This window comes from Panthera pardus, unplaced genomic scaffold (genome assembly GCF_024362965.1).
Source record: "Panthera pardus isolate Hobbes unplaced genomic scaffold, ASM2436296v1 HiC_scaffold_17, whole genome shotgun sequence".
Taxonomy (NCBI): Eukaryota; Metazoa; Chordata; class Mammalia; order Carnivora; family Felidae; genus Panthera; species Panthera pardus.
In genome coordinates this window covers 36,938,728-36,956,469 of record NW_026526732.1, presented here as the reverse complement: position 1 = coordinate 36,956,469, position 17,742 = coordinate 36,938,728, and positions in this window count along the sequence as shown.

Sequence of the window (17,742 nt, the reverse complement as noted above, 5' to 3'; positions counted from 1 at the left end):
GATATTAGGCTAAGTGACATCAGTCAGAGAAAGACAAAAATCATATGACTTCCCTCATATGAGGACTTTAAGAGACAAAACAGATGAGCATAAGGGAAGGGAAACAAAAATAATATAAAAATAGGGAGGGGGACAAAACAGAAGAGACTCATAAATATAGACAACAAACTGAAGGTTACTGGAGGGGTTGTGGGACGGGGGATGGGCTAAATGGGTAAGGGCATTAAGGAATCTACTCTTGAAATCATTGTTGCACTATAAGCTAATTTGGATATAAATTTTAAAAAATAAAACATAAAACAAGTTAAAAAAAAGAAATTAAAATAAAAGAGAAGAGTAGCAACAGGAAGTCATATGCTGTAATTGTTTTTTCCCCTAACTTTTATGTTTTTGAGATCTGTAAAAACATTTGGATATATCTGAACAACCAAAGAACATCAGAGAGATGTTTTCCTAGCACACTAGGAAAACTCACTGCAGTTCTGGAGGAAATCTTCTAAGGGAGCATTCTGACATGGTATGGAGAGAGGCTAGCAAGACAGGTCTGAGGTGGCACTCTTCCTTCCTACTGGAAAGGCACAGAAATAAGTCATCCATAGCATGAAACTGCATAACTCATAAAGGTCAGCCTGTTACTTGGCAATCACTGATACTGAGAGGAAGGTTTGCTAGCAGAACCTGTAACTATCCCTAGGCGAGCAGGAAGGTGATGAATCCTACTTCTTCCAAGAAAGAAAAGTTTAAACTCAAGTAGTTGGTAACAGTTTATTTCTCTATAAAATAATTTATTTTCTAATTCTTATAGGTGAGTATAGCAATCTCCAAAAATATTTCATGGCTGTAATAATTATAAAATAACTGCATTCTGAGGCTTTATGCACTAAAGAGGCCATTCAGGCAGGATTAGCTGATCTAAGTACAAGATGCAGATGGAGTGATTTGATACTCTGGAGATCTTGGATAATTTGGAACAAATGATACACTATTTTATTGATAAAGAAACTTCCAAAATAATCTTATGTACCTTTCCAGACCTTTACTGGCCACATATGATATTCAGCCATTAAAAATGAGAAAATATACCACAGATTGCAGATGACCTGTTGAACAGAAACAAAGATGGCTCTCTTTTTTTGCAGATTATCTGTGTGAAACTAAAGCCCTTGAAGTTGAAGAACAAGTGGGGTGAATTAAGAAAAAAAGTCAACACATAAAGGAACAAACATAGAAAAGTATATTTTAAAATGATAGCTTCAATATCAAAGCTGTACTGTCAGCTTATAGTAGAAGTGCCAAGGACATAGTAAATAAGTGAGAAACACAGTACAGCATGTGAAGACACTGATAATCAGAGGTGATGGAGCATGGAGCTCTGAGCATACACGAAGGATGAGGACCTAGACTAACGCAGAGCATCCCTATGTGACCAGCAAAAGACCCAAAAAGTTCATTGCTTAAACAATACTGGTCTGAAAATGAGCTATCCACTGCCTCATGCTTGTGGCATCAGTAAAAGAGCAGAATATATTGCTCTACATAGAATCGTGCCTCATATCAACAGGATATTTCAGACAGTGAAGGTTATGAAAACAGGAACCGTACCACAGACCATGGAGGCATTTTTCTGTATCACAATGACAAGCCAAGGCAAAATAAACACAATGGAGTTCTATTGCTGGACTGTAAGATGATTGCCAAGTGATGGAACATAATAATGTAAGGTAAAGTTACAATAAATTTAAGCAAGAGAAAAAAACCTACTGTCAACTTGAAGGTCAAGCAGAGAATATTCCCAGTGGACCAACTCATACATATTGCTAAATATGCCCATAGAAAAAGTGGGCAAAAGATGGGATGAGAAAAGGTAATAATAAAGAAATACAAATTGCTAATAAATTTACAAAAACATTTATCATCACAAGATTAACAAATGATTAAAACTTTTTTGATTTATCAGATCAGGAGGAGACATGTAGAGACTATCAGACCAATGCTGGATCTAGAGGGAGAAAATAGACACTATCATTAGCAGCTATATGACACATTACTGCAGATTTTTTCATAGCAATTTGAGTGTATATATCAAAAGCCTTAAAAATGTTCATGTCCTTGGATCCAGAAATTCCAATTATAGGAATTTATTTAAGGGACACAACTGAAACTGAGTGATGATACAGAGTGGCATGTAGGGAAATTGGAGAAAGTTCTAACTAGATTTCAGTTTTGTTTCCTCTACCCACCAAAATGCTGAATTGGGATAATTCCTGTCTCCCTCCTTTAAGATTAATCCATAGATATAAAAAAAAAAAATCAAGAAAAAAATGGAAGAACATAGAAATCCCTGGGGAGACTGATGGTGGTGGTGGCTTTCACTTGGAGCGGGAAGCAGCGAAGCAGAGAGAAAAAGAACCTACTTCACTTCCTGCTGCTTACTAAGGAAGAAATCAGGGCAGTATACAAGACTCCTGCTTAGGAGTAGCTAAGGAAAACAGGAGGAAACAGATTGACTTCTGGAAATCACATCTTTACATTTCTTCAAGCTACCAGGATTGGTCTACTGTAATCTAAAGAGAACCTCTTCCATAGTCTGCCTCCCTTTATGGAACAAAGAATAAAATCCTCACCTGAAGACTTGTTTCATTGGGTAAGATGTGATTGACTGGGGTTTTCTGTTGGGGTTGGAGTTTTTTACTTAAAGCTGATCTACTTCTCACCTACTGATCTCACTGGGACAAATGCAGTCGACACAATGCAACAAAAAGAGTTAAACTTCCAGGGGACTTTGAGCCTACAAGACAAAATACAATGGGCAGAGATATTTAATTTTTTTTTCTTTTTACAAGCAAAATTAAAAAAAAAATTAATATAATTTATTGTCAAATTGTTTTCCATACAACACCCAGTGCTCATCCCAACAAGTGCCCTCCTCAATGCCCATCACCCATTTTCCCTGAGCCTGTAGCAGGATTCTCACACAGAGAGTCATGACACTGAGGCTTTTCTTTCCAGGAAGCAACTTAATTTGTGCTGACATGGGCTCAGAGGGTTTGTATCCAAAAAACTGAGCTCCAGGCACCACATGGTGTAGCCTTTTATGCATTTTCTACTTCTTCCTCTCCCATATATGGGCAACGTGTAGACATATAGCCTGATTGGGTGGTCTCATGTTACAGGGTTGTGAGGGATGTCACATACACATGTAGCCAGGTTGTCTTCCCTTATATTGAGGTCTTTTGTCACCACATTCCTTAGGGAGGAGACTCTGCGGCAAGCTGAAGTCCAACGTTCAACCAACTGAGCCACCCAAGCGCCCCCAGAATGGATACTCTTGAGGAACAATTTTATGAAATTGGAAACCAGATGACGAAACTCAGTGATGAAAAAAAAAAACAAAGAAAGAAAATGTCAAAATGAAAGCTAAGAAATATGGAGAGACCTAATATCCACAGAGAAATGGGACAGACAGAGGAAATATTTTAAGATATTTTGATAAAAATGTACATTCCCCAGAATTTTAAAAATTATGAAAAAACAATGTAAAGTGGAAAAGAGGAGGGGGTGAAAAGTGAAACTCACACTTAGATATGTAATAAAAATTTAAGAATATAAAAAATCATGATACACTCTAAGAACTTGCAGAGAAATATCAAGTTACAGGTAATAATCAAACATCTTAGATATTTCACCAGTAACTGCATGCAAAGGGACAATGGAGTAGTGTTTCCATAATACTGAAAGAAAACCCTTAGGTCCTAGGGTTTTATAGCTAATCAAACGGTCAATTAATTTGCCGGACATAACTAAATATTTTTTCCTGAAATCTAAGGCGCTCAAAATTTTGCACAAAGACCAGCATTGAGTGAGTTTTGGATCAAGTATTTTAAACAAGAGAAAGATAAACCCAAGAGATGTTGCAAGAGATCTATGAAGTTCATGTGGTCAGATGAATAAAATCAAACACCTTGGTAAAGTTTCTTAAAAAATTTTGTCTTAGAAAAATGTCAAAGATAAATGATGAAAGTATTATGTGTATAATGTATATCATAAATATATAAATATACATATGCACATATTTTATATACCATATACTTATATATAAACATTACTTAAAAATATATATATCCAAAATGAAAATGGTAGAGAGTATCAACATGATGGGGGCTGGAGGGGTTGGAAAATAAGTTTATATATGATTGAGGGAGGCTATATTTTTAAAGTAGAGAGAAGTCTAAAATCCTGGTAAAAGGTGACAAAAATTAAATAAAAAATTAAGATGAGAGAAATAGATAAACAGGAGTGCTCCTATATCTATAATATCAGATAGAATAATCTCTATAGCATAAATTATTGTTAAGATAGAAGACAGTCATTACATTTATATTCAATTAAACTGGACAACTTGATAAAATAGATAAATTCATAGAAAAACACTTACCAGAACTTACTTAAGATGCAGTGTATTTTCAAATTTAAAAAGTAGATAAACATAAGAAACAGATTGTAAAGGCAGGTTTTACAAAAATTTTAAGAAGCATGTAATTCTGACTTTATTTGTGCTCTACTATGGGTAATGGAATAAGTGAGAATACTATCAGTTAGAGCTGTGTTTTCCGATACAGTAAGCATTAACCATATGTGACTATTTAGAATCAAACAAAATTCAAATTCCTTTCCCTAGTTATACCAGTCACATTTTTAACTTTTTATTTATTATTTTTAAAAGAGTTATTACTTTTTTTTTTTAATTTGGGAAAGAGAGAGTAAGCAAGCAGAGAAGAGGGGTAGAGGGACAGAGAGAGAACCCCAAGCAGTCTTCCTGCTCAGTGGGGCCCAATTCCACCACCCTGGGATCATGAATCAGATGCTCAGCTGACTGAGACACCCAGATGCCTCACCAGTCACATTTTTAAATTGTTAGCTCAATAACTACCTGTGATTACTGGCTATCATACTGGACATCACAGATAACAGAACTTTTCCATCATTACAGAAAGCTCTATCTGGGCAATGCTGTTTTAGAGAGCAGAACCCTAATAACAAAAACAAAAAGAGCCATCATGAGAAAGCAAAATAAAAAACCCATTTTACATATGAATATAGATGCAAATATCCTAAAGAAAACATTATCACATTGAGTCAAATAGGAGTTAAAAAGAGATAAAACACTGTTTTTCTGCCTGTCGCTGTCCAGTTTTCCCAGTACCACTTGTTGAAGAGACTGTCTTTATTCCATTGGATATTCTTTCCTGCTTTGTCAAAGATTAGTTGGCCATACGTTTGTGGGTCCATTTCTGGGTTCTCTATTCTGTTCCATTGATCTGAGTGTTCTTGTGCCAGTACCATACCGTCTTGATGAATTCAGCTTTGTGGTACGTCTTGAAGTCTGGGATTGTGATGCTTCCTGTTTTGGTTTTCTTTTTCCAGATTGCTTTGGCTATTCAAGATCTTTTCTGGTTCCACACAAATTTTAGGATTGTTTGTTTTAGCTCTGTGAAGAATGCTGGTGTTATTTTGATGGGTATTGCATTGAATATGTAGATTGCTTTGGGTAGTATTGACATTTTAACAATATTTGTTTTTCCTATCCAGGAGCATGGAATATTTTCCCATTTTTGGGGGGTTCTTCTTCAGTTTCTTTCATAAGATTTCTATAGTTTTTGGTGTATAGATTTTTCACCTCTTTGGTTAGATTTACTCCTAGGTATTTTATGGTTTTTGGTGCAACTGTAAATGGGATCAATTCCTTGATTTGTCTTTCTCTCACTTCATTATTGGTGTATAGGAATGCAACTGATTTCTGTGCATTGATTTTACATCCTGCCACTTTGCTGCACTCATGGATCAGTTCTAGCTGTTTTTTTGTGGAATCTTTTGGGTTTTCTCAAAAGTATCATGTCATCTGCAAAGAGTGAAAGTTTGATTGGCGAGGATGTGGAGAAAGATGATCTCTTTTGCATTGCTGGTGCAGCCACTCTGGAAAACAGTATGGAGATTCCTCCAAAAACTAAAAATAGAACTACCCTACAATCCAGCAATTGCACTACTAGGCATTTATCCAAGGGATACAGGTGTGCTGTTTCGAAGGGACACATGCACCCCCATGTTTATAGCAGCACTATCAACAATAGCCAAAGTATGGAAAGAGCCCAAATGTCCATCGATGGATGAATGGGTAAAGAAGATGTGGTATGTGTGTGTGTGTGTATATATATAATATATATATATATATATATATATATATATATATAATGTATATATATATATTATATATATACAATGGGGTATTACATATATATATATATATATATATATATATATATATATATATACACACACAATGGAGTATTACTCAGCAATCCAAAAGAATGAAATCTTGCCATTTGCAACTACGTGGATGGAACTGGAAGATATTAGGCTAAGTGACATCAGTCAGAGAAAGACAAAAATCATATGACTTCCCTCATATGAGGACTTTAAGAGACAAAACAGATGAGCATAAGGGAAGGGAAACAAAAATAATATAAAAATAGGGAGGGGGACAAAACAGAAGAGACTCATAAATATAGACAACAAACTGAAGGTTACTGGAGGGGTTGTGGGACGGGGGATGGGCTAAATGGGTAAGGGCATTAAGGAATCTACTCTTGAAATCATTGTTGCACTATAAGCTAATTTGGATATAAATTTTAAAAAATAAAACATAAAACAAGTTAAAAAAAAGAAATTAAAATAAAAGAGAAGAGTAGCAACAGGAAGTCATATGCTGTAATTGTTTTTTCCCCTAACTTTTATGTTTTTGAGATTTGTAAAAACATTTGGATATATCTGAACAACCAAAGAACATCAGAGAGATGTTTTCCTAGCACACTAGGAAAACTCACTGCAGTTCTGGAGGAAATCTTCTAAGGGAGCATTCTGACATGGTATGGAGAGAGGCTAGCAAGACAGGTCTGAGGTGGCACTCTTCCTTCCTACTGGAAAGGCACAGAAATAAGTCATCCATAGCATGAAACTGCATAACTCATAAAGGTCAGCCTGTTACTTGGCAATCACTGATACTGAGAGGAAGGTTTGCTAGCAGAACCTGTAACTATCCCTAGGCGAGCAGGAAGGTGATGAATCCTACTTCTTCCAAGAAAGAAAAGTTTAAACTCAAGTAGTTGGTAACAGTTTATTTCTCTATAAAATAATTTATTTTCTAATTCTTATAGGTGAGTATAGCAATCTCCAAAAATATTTCATGGCTGTAATAATTATAAAATAACTGCATTCTGAGGCTTTATGCACTAAAGAGGCCATTCAGGCAGGATTAGCTGATCTAAGTACAAGATGCAGATGGAGTGATTTGATACTCTGGAGATCTTGGATAATTTGGAACAAATGATACACTATTTTATTGATAAAGAAACTTCCAAAATAATCTTATGTACCTTTCCAGACCTTTACTGGCCACATATGATATTCAGCCATTAAAAATGAGAAAATATACCACAGATTGCAGATGACCTGTTGAACAGAAACAAAGATGGCTCTCTTTTTTTGCAGATTATCTGTGTGAAACTAAAGCCCTTGAAGTTGAAGAACAAGTGGGGTGAATTAAGAAAAAAAGTCAACACATAAAGGAACAAACATAGAAAAGTATATTTTAAAATGATAGCTTCAATATCAAAGCTGTACTGTCAGCTTATAGTAGAAGTGCCAAGGACATAGTAAATAAGTGAGAAACACAGTACAGCATGTGAAGACACTGATAATCAGAGGTGATGGAGCATGGAGCTCTGAGCATACACGAAGGATGAGGACCTAGACTAACGCAGAGCATCCCTATGTGACCAGCAAAAGACCCAAAAAGTTCATTGCTTAAACAATACTGGTCTGAAAATGAGCTATCCACTGCCTCATGCTTGTGGCATCAGTAAAAGAGCAGAATATATTGCTCTACATAGAATCGTGCCTCATATCAACAGGATATTTCAGACAGTGAAGGTTATGAAAACAGGAACCGTACCACAGACCATGGAGACATTTTTCTGTATCACAATGACAAGCCAAGGCAAAATAAACACAATGGAGTTCTATTGCTGGACTGTAAGATGATTGCCAAGTGATGGAACATAATAATGTAAGGTAAAGTTACAATAAATTTAAGCAAGAGAAAAAAACCTACTGTCAACTTGAAGGTCAAGCAGAGAATATTCCCAGTGGACCAACTCATACATATTGCTAAATATGCCCATAGAAAAAGTGGGCAAAAGATGGGATGAGAAAAGGTAATAATAAAGAAATACAAATTGCTAATAAATTTACAAAAACATTTATCATCACAAGATTAACAAATGATTAAAACTTTTTTGATTTATCAGATCAGGAGGAGACATGTAGAGACTATCAGACCAATGCTGGATCTAGAGGGAGAAAATAGACACTATCATTAGCAGCTATATGACACATTACTGCAGATTTTTTCATAGCAATTTGAGTGTATATATCAAAAGCCTTAAAAATGTTCATGTCCTTGGATCCAGAAATTCCAATTATAGGAATTTATTTAAGGGACACAACTGAAACTGAGTGATGATACAGAGTGGCATGTAGGGAAATTGGAGAAAGTTCTAACTAGATTTCAGTTTTGTTTCCTCTACCCACCAAAATGCTGAATTGGGATAATTCCTGTCTCCCTCCTTTAAGATTAATCCATAGATATAAAAAAAAAAAATCAAGAAAAAAATGGAAGAACATAGAAATCCCTGGGGAGACTGATGGTGGTGGTGGCTTTCACTTGGAGCGGGAAGCAGCGAAGCAGAGAGAAAAAGAACCTACTTCACTTCCTGCTGCTTACTAAGGAAGAAATCAGGGCAGTATACAAGACTCCTGCTTAGGAGTAGCTAAGGAAAACAGGAGGAAACAGATTGACTTCTGGAAATCACATCTTTACATTTCTTCAAGCTACCAGGATTGGTCTACTGTAATCTAAAGAGAACCTCTTCCATAGTCTGCCTCCCTTTATGGAACAAAGAATAAAATCCTCACCTGAAGACTTGTTTCATTGGGTAAGATGTGATTGACTGGGGTTTTCTGTTGGGGTTGGAGTTTTTTACTTAAAGCTGATCTACTTCTCACCTACTGATCTCACTGGGACAAATGCAGTCGACACAATGCAACAAAAAGAGTTAAACTTCCAGGGGACTTTGAGCCTACAAGACAAAATACAATGGGCAGAGATATTTAATTTTTTTTTCTTTTTACAAGCAAAATTAAAAAAAAATTAATATAATTTATTGTCAAATTGTTTTCCATACAACACCCAGTGCTCATCCCAACAAGTGCCCTCCTCAATGCCCATCACCCATTTTCCCTGAGCCTGTAGCAGGATTCTCACACAGAGAGTCATGACACTGAGGCTTTTCTTTCCAGGAAGCAACTTAATTTGTGCTGACATGGGCTCAGAGGGTTTGTATCCAAAAAACTGAGCTCCAGGCACCACATGGTGTAGCCTTTTATGCATTTTCTACTTCTTCCTCTCCCATATATGGGCAACGTGTAGACATATAGCCTGATTGGGTGGTCTCATGTTACAGGGTTGTGAGGGATGTCACATACACATGTAGCCAGGTTGTCTTCCCTTATATTGAGGTCTTTTGTCACCACATTCCTTAGGGAGGAGACTCTGCGGCAAGCTGAAGTCCAACGTTCAACCAACTGAGCCACCCAAGCGCCCCCAGAATGGATACTCTTGAGGAACAATTTTATGAAATTGGAAACCAGATGACGAAACTCAGTGATGAAAAAAAAAAACAAAGAAAGAAAATGTCAAAATGAAAGCTAAGAAATATGGAGAGACCTAATATCCACAGAGAAATGGGACAGACAGAGGAAATATTTTAAGATATTTTGATAAAAATGTACATTCCCCAGAATTTTAAAAATTATGAAAAAACAATGTAAAGTGGAAAAGAGGAGGGGGTGAAAAGTGAAACTCACACTTAGATATGTAATAAAAATTTAAGAATATAAAAAATCATGATACACTCTAAGAACTTGCAGAGAAATATCAAGTTACAGGTAATAATCAAACATCTTAGATATTTCACCAGTAACTGCATGCAAAGGGACAATGGAGTAGTGTTTCCATAATACTGAAAGAAAACCCTTAGGTCCTAGGGTTTTATAGCTAATCAAACGGTCAATTAATTTGCCGGACATAACTAAATATTTTTTCCTGAAATCTAAGGCGCTCAAAATTTTGCACAAAGACCAGCATTGAGTGAGTTTTGGATCAAGTATTTTAAACAAGAGAAAGATAAACCCAAGAGATGTTGCAAGAGATCTATGAAGTTCATGTGGTCAGATGAATAAAATCAAACACCTTGGTAAAGTTTCTTAAAAAATTTTGTCTTAGAAAAATGTCAAAGATAAATGATGAAAGTATTATGTGTATAATGTATATCATAAATATATAAATATACATATGCACATATTTTATATACCATATACTTATATATAAACATTACTTAAAAATATATATATCCAAAATGAAAATGGTAGAGAGTATCAACATGATGGGGGCTGGAGGGGTTGGAAAATAAGTTTATATATGATTGAGGGAGGCTATATTTTTAAAGTAGAGAGAAGTCTAAAATCCTGGTAAAAGGTGACAAAAATTAAATAAAAAATTAAGATGAGAGAAATAGATAAACAGGAGTGCTCCTATATCTATAATATCAGATAGAATAATCTCTATAGCATAAATTATTGTTAAGATAGAAGACAGTCATTACATTTATATTCAATTAAACTGGACAACTTGATAAAATAGATAAATTCATAGAAAAACACTTACCAGAACTTACTTAAGATGCAGTGTATTTTCAAATTTAAAAAGTAGATAAACATAAGAAACAGATTGTAAAGGCAGGTTTTACAAAAATTTTAAGAAGCATGTAATTCTGACTTTATTTGTGCTCTACTATGGGTAATGGAATAAGTGAGAATACTATCAGTTAGAGCTGTGTTTTCCGATACAGTAAGCATTAACCATATGTGACTATTTAGAATCAAACAAAATTCAAATTCCTTTCCCTAGTTATACCAGTCACATTTTTAACTTTTTATTTATTATTTTTAAAAGAGTTATTACTTTTTTTTTTTAATTTGGGAAAGAGAGAGTAAGCAAGCAGAGAAGAGGGGTAGAGGGACAGAGAGAGAACCCCAAGCAGTCTTCCTGCTCAGTGGGGCCCAATTCCACCACCCTGGGATCATGAATCAGATGCTCAGCTGACTGAGACACCCAGATGCCTCACCAGTCACATTTTTAAATTGTTAGCTCAATAACTACCTGTGATTACTGGCTATCATACTGGACATCACAGATAACAGAACTTTTCCATCATTACAGAAAGCTCTATCTGGGCAATGCTGTTTTAGAGAGCAGAACCCTAATAACAAAAACAAAAAGAGCCATCATGAGAAAGCAAAATAAAAAACCCATTTTACATATGAATATAGATGCAAATATCCTAAAGAAAACATTATCACATTGAGTCAAATAGGAGTTAAAAAGAGATAAAACACTGTTTTTCTGCCTGTCGCTGTCCAGTTTTCCCAGTACCACTTGTTGAAGAGACTGTCTTTATTCCATTGGATATTCTTTCCTGCTTTGTCAAAGATTAGTTGGCCATACGTTTGTGGGTCCATTTCTGGGTTCTCTATTCTGTTCCATTGATCTGAGTGTTCTTGTGCCAGTACCATACCGTCTTGATGAATTCAGCTTTGTGGTACGTCTTGAAGTCTGGGATTGTGATGCTTCCTGTTTTGGTTTTCTTTTTCCAGATTGCTTTGGCTATTCAAGATCTTTTCTGGTTCCACACAAATTTTAGGATTGTTTGTTTTAGCTCTGTGAAGAATGCTGGTGTTATTTTGATGGGTATTGCATTGAATATGTAGATTGCTTTGGGTAGTATTGACATTTTAACAATATTTGTTTTTCCTATCCAGGAGCATGGAATATTTTCCCATTTTTGGGGGTTCTTCTTCAGTTTCTTTCATAAGATTTCTATAGTTTTTGGTGTATAGATTTTTCACCTCTTTGGTTAGATTTACTCCTAGGTATTTTATGGTTTTTGGTGCAACTGTAAATGGGATCAATTCCTTGATTTGTCTTTCTCTCACTTCATTATTGGTGTATAGGAATGCAACTGATTTCTGTGCATTGATTTTACATCCTGCCACTTTGCTGCACTCATGGATCAGTTCTAGCTGTTTTTTTGTGGAATCTTTTGGGTTTTCTCAAAAGTATCATGTCATCTGCAAAGAGTGAAAGTTTGATTTCCTCCTGGCCAATTTGGATGCCTTGTGTGTGTGTGTGTGTGTGTGTGTGTGTGTGTGTGTGTGTTGTCTGATTGCTGAGGCTAAGACTTCCAATACTATGTTGAATAACAGTGATGAGAGTGGACATCCCTGTCTTTTCCTGACCTTAGGGGGAAAGCTCTCAATTTTTCCCCATTGACGATGATATTAGCGGTGGGTCGTTCATATATGTCTTTTATGATCTCGAGGTATGCTCCTTCTATCCCTACTTTCTTGAGGGTTTTAATCAAGAAAAGATGCTGTGTTTTGTCAAATGCCTTCTCTGCATCTATTGAGAGGATCATATGGTTCTTGTCCTTTCTTTTATTGATGTGATGAATCACATTGATTGTTTTGCAGATATTGAATCAGCCCTGCATCCCACGTATCAATCCCACTTGGTAGTGGTGAATAATTCTTACACCATACACAAAAATAAACTCAAAATGGATGAAAGACCTAAATATAAGATAGGAAGCCTTTGAAATCCTGGAGGAGAAAGCAAGCAAAAACCTCTTTGATCTTGGCCGCAGCAACTTCTTACTCAACATGTCTCCGGAGGCAAGGGAAACAAAATCAAAAATGAACTACTGGCACATCATCAAAATAAGAATCTTCTGCATAGCAAAGGAAACAATCAGCAAAACTAAAAGGCAACTGATGGAATGGGAGAAGATATTTGCAAACGACATATCAGATAAAAAGTATCCAAAATCTATAAAGAACTTCTCAAACTCAACACCCAAAAAACAAACAATCCAGTGAAGAAACGGGCAAAAGACATGAATAGACACTTCTCCAAAGAAGACATCCAGATGGCCAACCGACACATGAAAAAATGCTCAACATCACTCATAGTCAGGGAAATACAAATCAAGACCACAATGAGATACCACCTCACACCTGTCAGAATGGCTAATATTAACAACTCAGGCAACAACAGATGTTGGCGAGGATGCAGAGAAAGAGGAGGTCTTTTGCACTGCTGGTGGGAATGCAAGCTGGTGCAGCCACTCTGGGAAACAGTATGTAGGTTCTTCAGAAAATTAAAAATAGAACTACCCTACAACCCAGCAATTGCACTGCTGGTATTTATTCAATGGATATAGGTATGCTGTTTCAAAGGGATACATGCACCCCAATGTTTAGTCAAAGTATGGAAAGAGCCCAAATGTCCATTGCTGGATGAATGGATAAAGAAGATGTGGTATACACACACACACACACACACACACACACACACACACAATGGCGTATTACTTGGCAATCAAAAAGAATGAAATCTTGCCATTTGCAACTACGTGGATGGAAGTAGAGGGTATTATGCTAAGTGGAATTAGTCAGCAAAAGACAAATATCATATGACTTCACTCATATGAGGACCTTAAGGAACAGAACAGGTGAACATAAAGTAAGGGAAACAATAATAATATAAAAACAGGGAGGGGAACAAAACATAAGAGACTCTTAAATATGGAGAACACACAGAGGGTTACTAAAGGGGTTGTGAGAGGTGGGGGTGGGTTAAATGGGTAAGGTGTATTAAGGAATCTATTCCCAAAATCATTGTTGCACTATATGATAACTAACTTAAATGTAAATTAAAAAAAATAAATTAAATTTCAAAAATAAAAAAACAAAGAAAAAAGAGACAAAACACAACTCAGGTGTAACTAAAAATGCAAGGCTTAATTAATATTAGAAAATTTCACACCTGCAATTTATCATAATAATAGATTAAATGAAATGTAGTTATCCAAAGAAAGGCACAAATAAGATATGATAAAATTCAACATCTATTCATGATTAAAAGAAAAATTCATGCTTAGTAACTGAGAATATAAAGGCACTACTTTTAACACTGATAAAATGCATCAACTAAAGTTTAAACACTATCATCTATCCGTGTTAGAAAAATTGGTACTGGATTTCTCTTCTCTTTGTAAACAACTGAAAAACTAAACAAAATAAACAGCAAACATGGTTTGGGACACAGTACCGGGAAACACAGGATTGCTATCCCTGAGAAAAGCAGAATATACAGGGTGAGCTCTCAAGGTGCCTAGGCTTCCTGCAAGGAGGCACTTTCCTGACCACAGGGTAGATAAGAGGAACCCAGGCAGAGCATGGCGATCAAGTTGAGTGCAGGAGGTGGAGAACAGTTTAGGGAGGCCAGGCAGCTGGCACTTGCACCAGAGAGAATCAGAGAGGACTCCAGAAATCTGCATAGAGTCCTCTGGAGACTACGCTCTGATACAACCGAGGCAAGCATAAAATGAAGAGACATCAAAAGGCTAGACAATAACAGCTCCAGAAGGCTGATGCTTAATAATACCCAAGAAGAAAGGGCGCTGGATATGGCATTCATGCAGAAAATATGGAAGACATTTTTCCTCATTAAAAAAACCTTAAAAGTATAAGTGACTGTTTAAAGTAAAAATAATAATTAGCTGGTAGGCATGGTTTATAACACATGTAGAAATAAAATGCATGACCAAAGTAGTACAAAGTCTTGGTGAGGATGGGCCTCTCCTGCCAGGGTCCCAGTCTTGCCATGGTTGGGTAGGAAGGAGGCACAGATCCAACCCATGACCTGAAGTTTAGGGCATGCTGGGACTAGGAGGCTCATTTCTTTCCCTAGCTCCACACATGACCTGAAGTCTCTACTTCCCTGCATATCATGCATGGAGCAGGTGCAGAGGGAGGGGGAAGACATGACCAAGTTGGTATAAGAGAGGTCAATGCTTCTCAGCAAGTAGCAAGCCATAGACAGTCCTTTGTGTTGAATTGAGAAAGTTCTGGTTACTGTGAACCATGGATAAATTAGCCAAGCTGAACTGTCCAGTATATATCAGTATTTTCATGCCTTAAAAATTAAGACATTATTTATCTCTCTTCAGCACAAAGAGGCCTTCAACTTCAATTGTACCTCAAATTACTACTCATTATACACTTCATTCTCAGTATAAAGATAAGCGATGGACAATGAACATGGAGAGGTTTGTAAAAGTGCATGTAGTATTATAATAAAAGCCTTACAGCCTCTGCAGCTGTTCCTCTAAAGCATTGGCTACTAAGCATGAAAAGGACATCTGCATGTGTCTAGCAGAGAAAACTGCTCAGCAGAACTCAAACCTTCTCAGGAGCTTGCCTTGATTCATGTGTTTTTAAAGAACTGTTCCCAGACCAGAAGGAAAAAGGGACTCAACATTTCTATAACAAGAAGACAGATTTGGTATCTTAACAGAGAAATACAGAATTCCTAGGCCATATCTCCCAGGTCTTTCAATGAATAATCATGGCATTGTTTTTACACTTGGGACATTTAGTGAGCTGGGTGGAGGAACAAACAGAAGTTCTTAGCATTAAGGTACACGTGGTTATGCTGCTGCTGAGGTACTTTTCAGTGCACTCGGCACTGAAGGAACATACGTTCTTTTCAAGTGCCATTGAAGTATTCTCTGAGATAGACCATATGGTCATCAAAAAAAAAAATCAAGTCTTGATATATAGAAGGACTTAAAGTATGTAATATATTTTATTTACAATAACTCATTCAGGGGCTACAGAACTAAATTAAAAATCAATGAAAAAAGATACCTGGAATATCGTCCCAAATATTAAAAAATTTAAAACACGCTTTTGAATATCTCATGAGCTAAAGAAGCAAGCATAATGTAAATTAGAAAGGATTTTTATTCAATGAAAATAAGCATAACACATCAAGATTGCAAGTAAATCAACGCTTAGAAGGAAGTATATACACTTAAATAAAAATTCCTAAAAGTTTTTACTTAAAAATTAAAAAAAAAATTAAAAGTTAGGGTTCCTGGGTGCTCAGTCAGTTAAGCGTCCGACTTTTGAACTCAGCTCAGGTCATGATCTCACACTTTGGTTTGTGAGATTATGGACTTGCATTATCAAAGGAGGGAGAATGTCAAAGCTATTAAGGAAAATATTCCTGTTTCTACCGGAGTACTTAATTCTGAGTTTTGATTCTATTAACATAGTGAATAATTCTAAGAATGAATTGGTGTTTCATTCTAATAAAAATGGCCTTGTGATTTTGTTTTTCATGGTTTTATACTCATTCTTTTTGTCTGTGTCTTCTCATCTAAGTTTCCCAATGACTGTGCAGAAACAGAGAATGGTTTTATTATTTTTGTTTTGCAGAAAAAAAATTAGATTAAGAGTCTCCGAGTTCACACTGCTAGTGCAAGGTTGAAATGAGGATACATGTCTTCTGGCTTTAATTTTCTGGCAGTTTTCACAACCATTTGTCATTTAACACTTTCTTTTCTTTAAATTTTTAAAAACTATTTTTATTTATTTTTGAGAGAGACAGAATATGAGTGGGGAAGGCGCAGAAAGAGGGAGACACAGAGTCTGAAGCAGGCTCCAGGCTCTGAGCGGTCAGTACAGAGCTGAACGCAGGGCTCGAACTCGTGAACCACAAGATCATGACCGGAGCCAAAGTCAGACACTTAACCGATCAAGCCATCTGGGCACCCCTCTACCTTTGATCAGCATTATAGGCAAAGAATCCTGACAAATGCCTTGACATGAATAAAATGCTGAGTTGTTTAAACACAATCTCTTTCCTAAATAAATACTTTTTTTTTTCTATAATACTATTTGCATTATTATTTTGTGGCATGGTATAGCATAGCCTACAAAATCCTTGGCTTTAACCTCAGGCACACCTGGGATCAGGTTTTTCCATCTGCATCCCGTGACTTTGGGTCAGTGCCTTGAACCTGATCAGCCTCGGTGTCCGTATTATAAATTAGGATGTTAGCACTCATCTCATATTGATCTTTTGGAATTTGTATTATTGCATGTATGCATGTGCCTCAAACACAAACATACACTGAATTGCTTTAGTGTTTGTGCTTCAAATTCAAATACAAAATTTCTTCTCAATAATCTTATCCAAATTTTCCTTTACACAAACTGCAAACAACTCGAAACAGTGATAATTAGTGGATTTAGGAGTATGTAACACTATTTCTACAGTACTGTTAAGGAAGGAAAATGAGGAAGAGAGATACCAAAAGACATAATTAGAGTGTCAGTTCAGATTAGGTTCTCCAGGTAGCAACAAATCCTGCCAAAAAAGAATTGTCTTGTAGAAGATAAAATTCCATTTTTACTTTAGCAAAAGTAGTCGGAAAGTAGGTAGTCTAGAGCTCTGTGAATGTCAGAGACCTAGGTTCTTCTATGTTATTGTTCTGCCACCCTTCTTGCTACTTCATAATCTAAGAGGGTTTGTCAGCATCAAGTTATCCCAGCCAGCAGAAGGAAGAAAGAACAAATAAGAAAGGACAAACTGTCATTTAAGTAGGTTTCCTGAAAGTTGCAACATCACATTTTGGCTTCCTATCAATTGGACAGAAC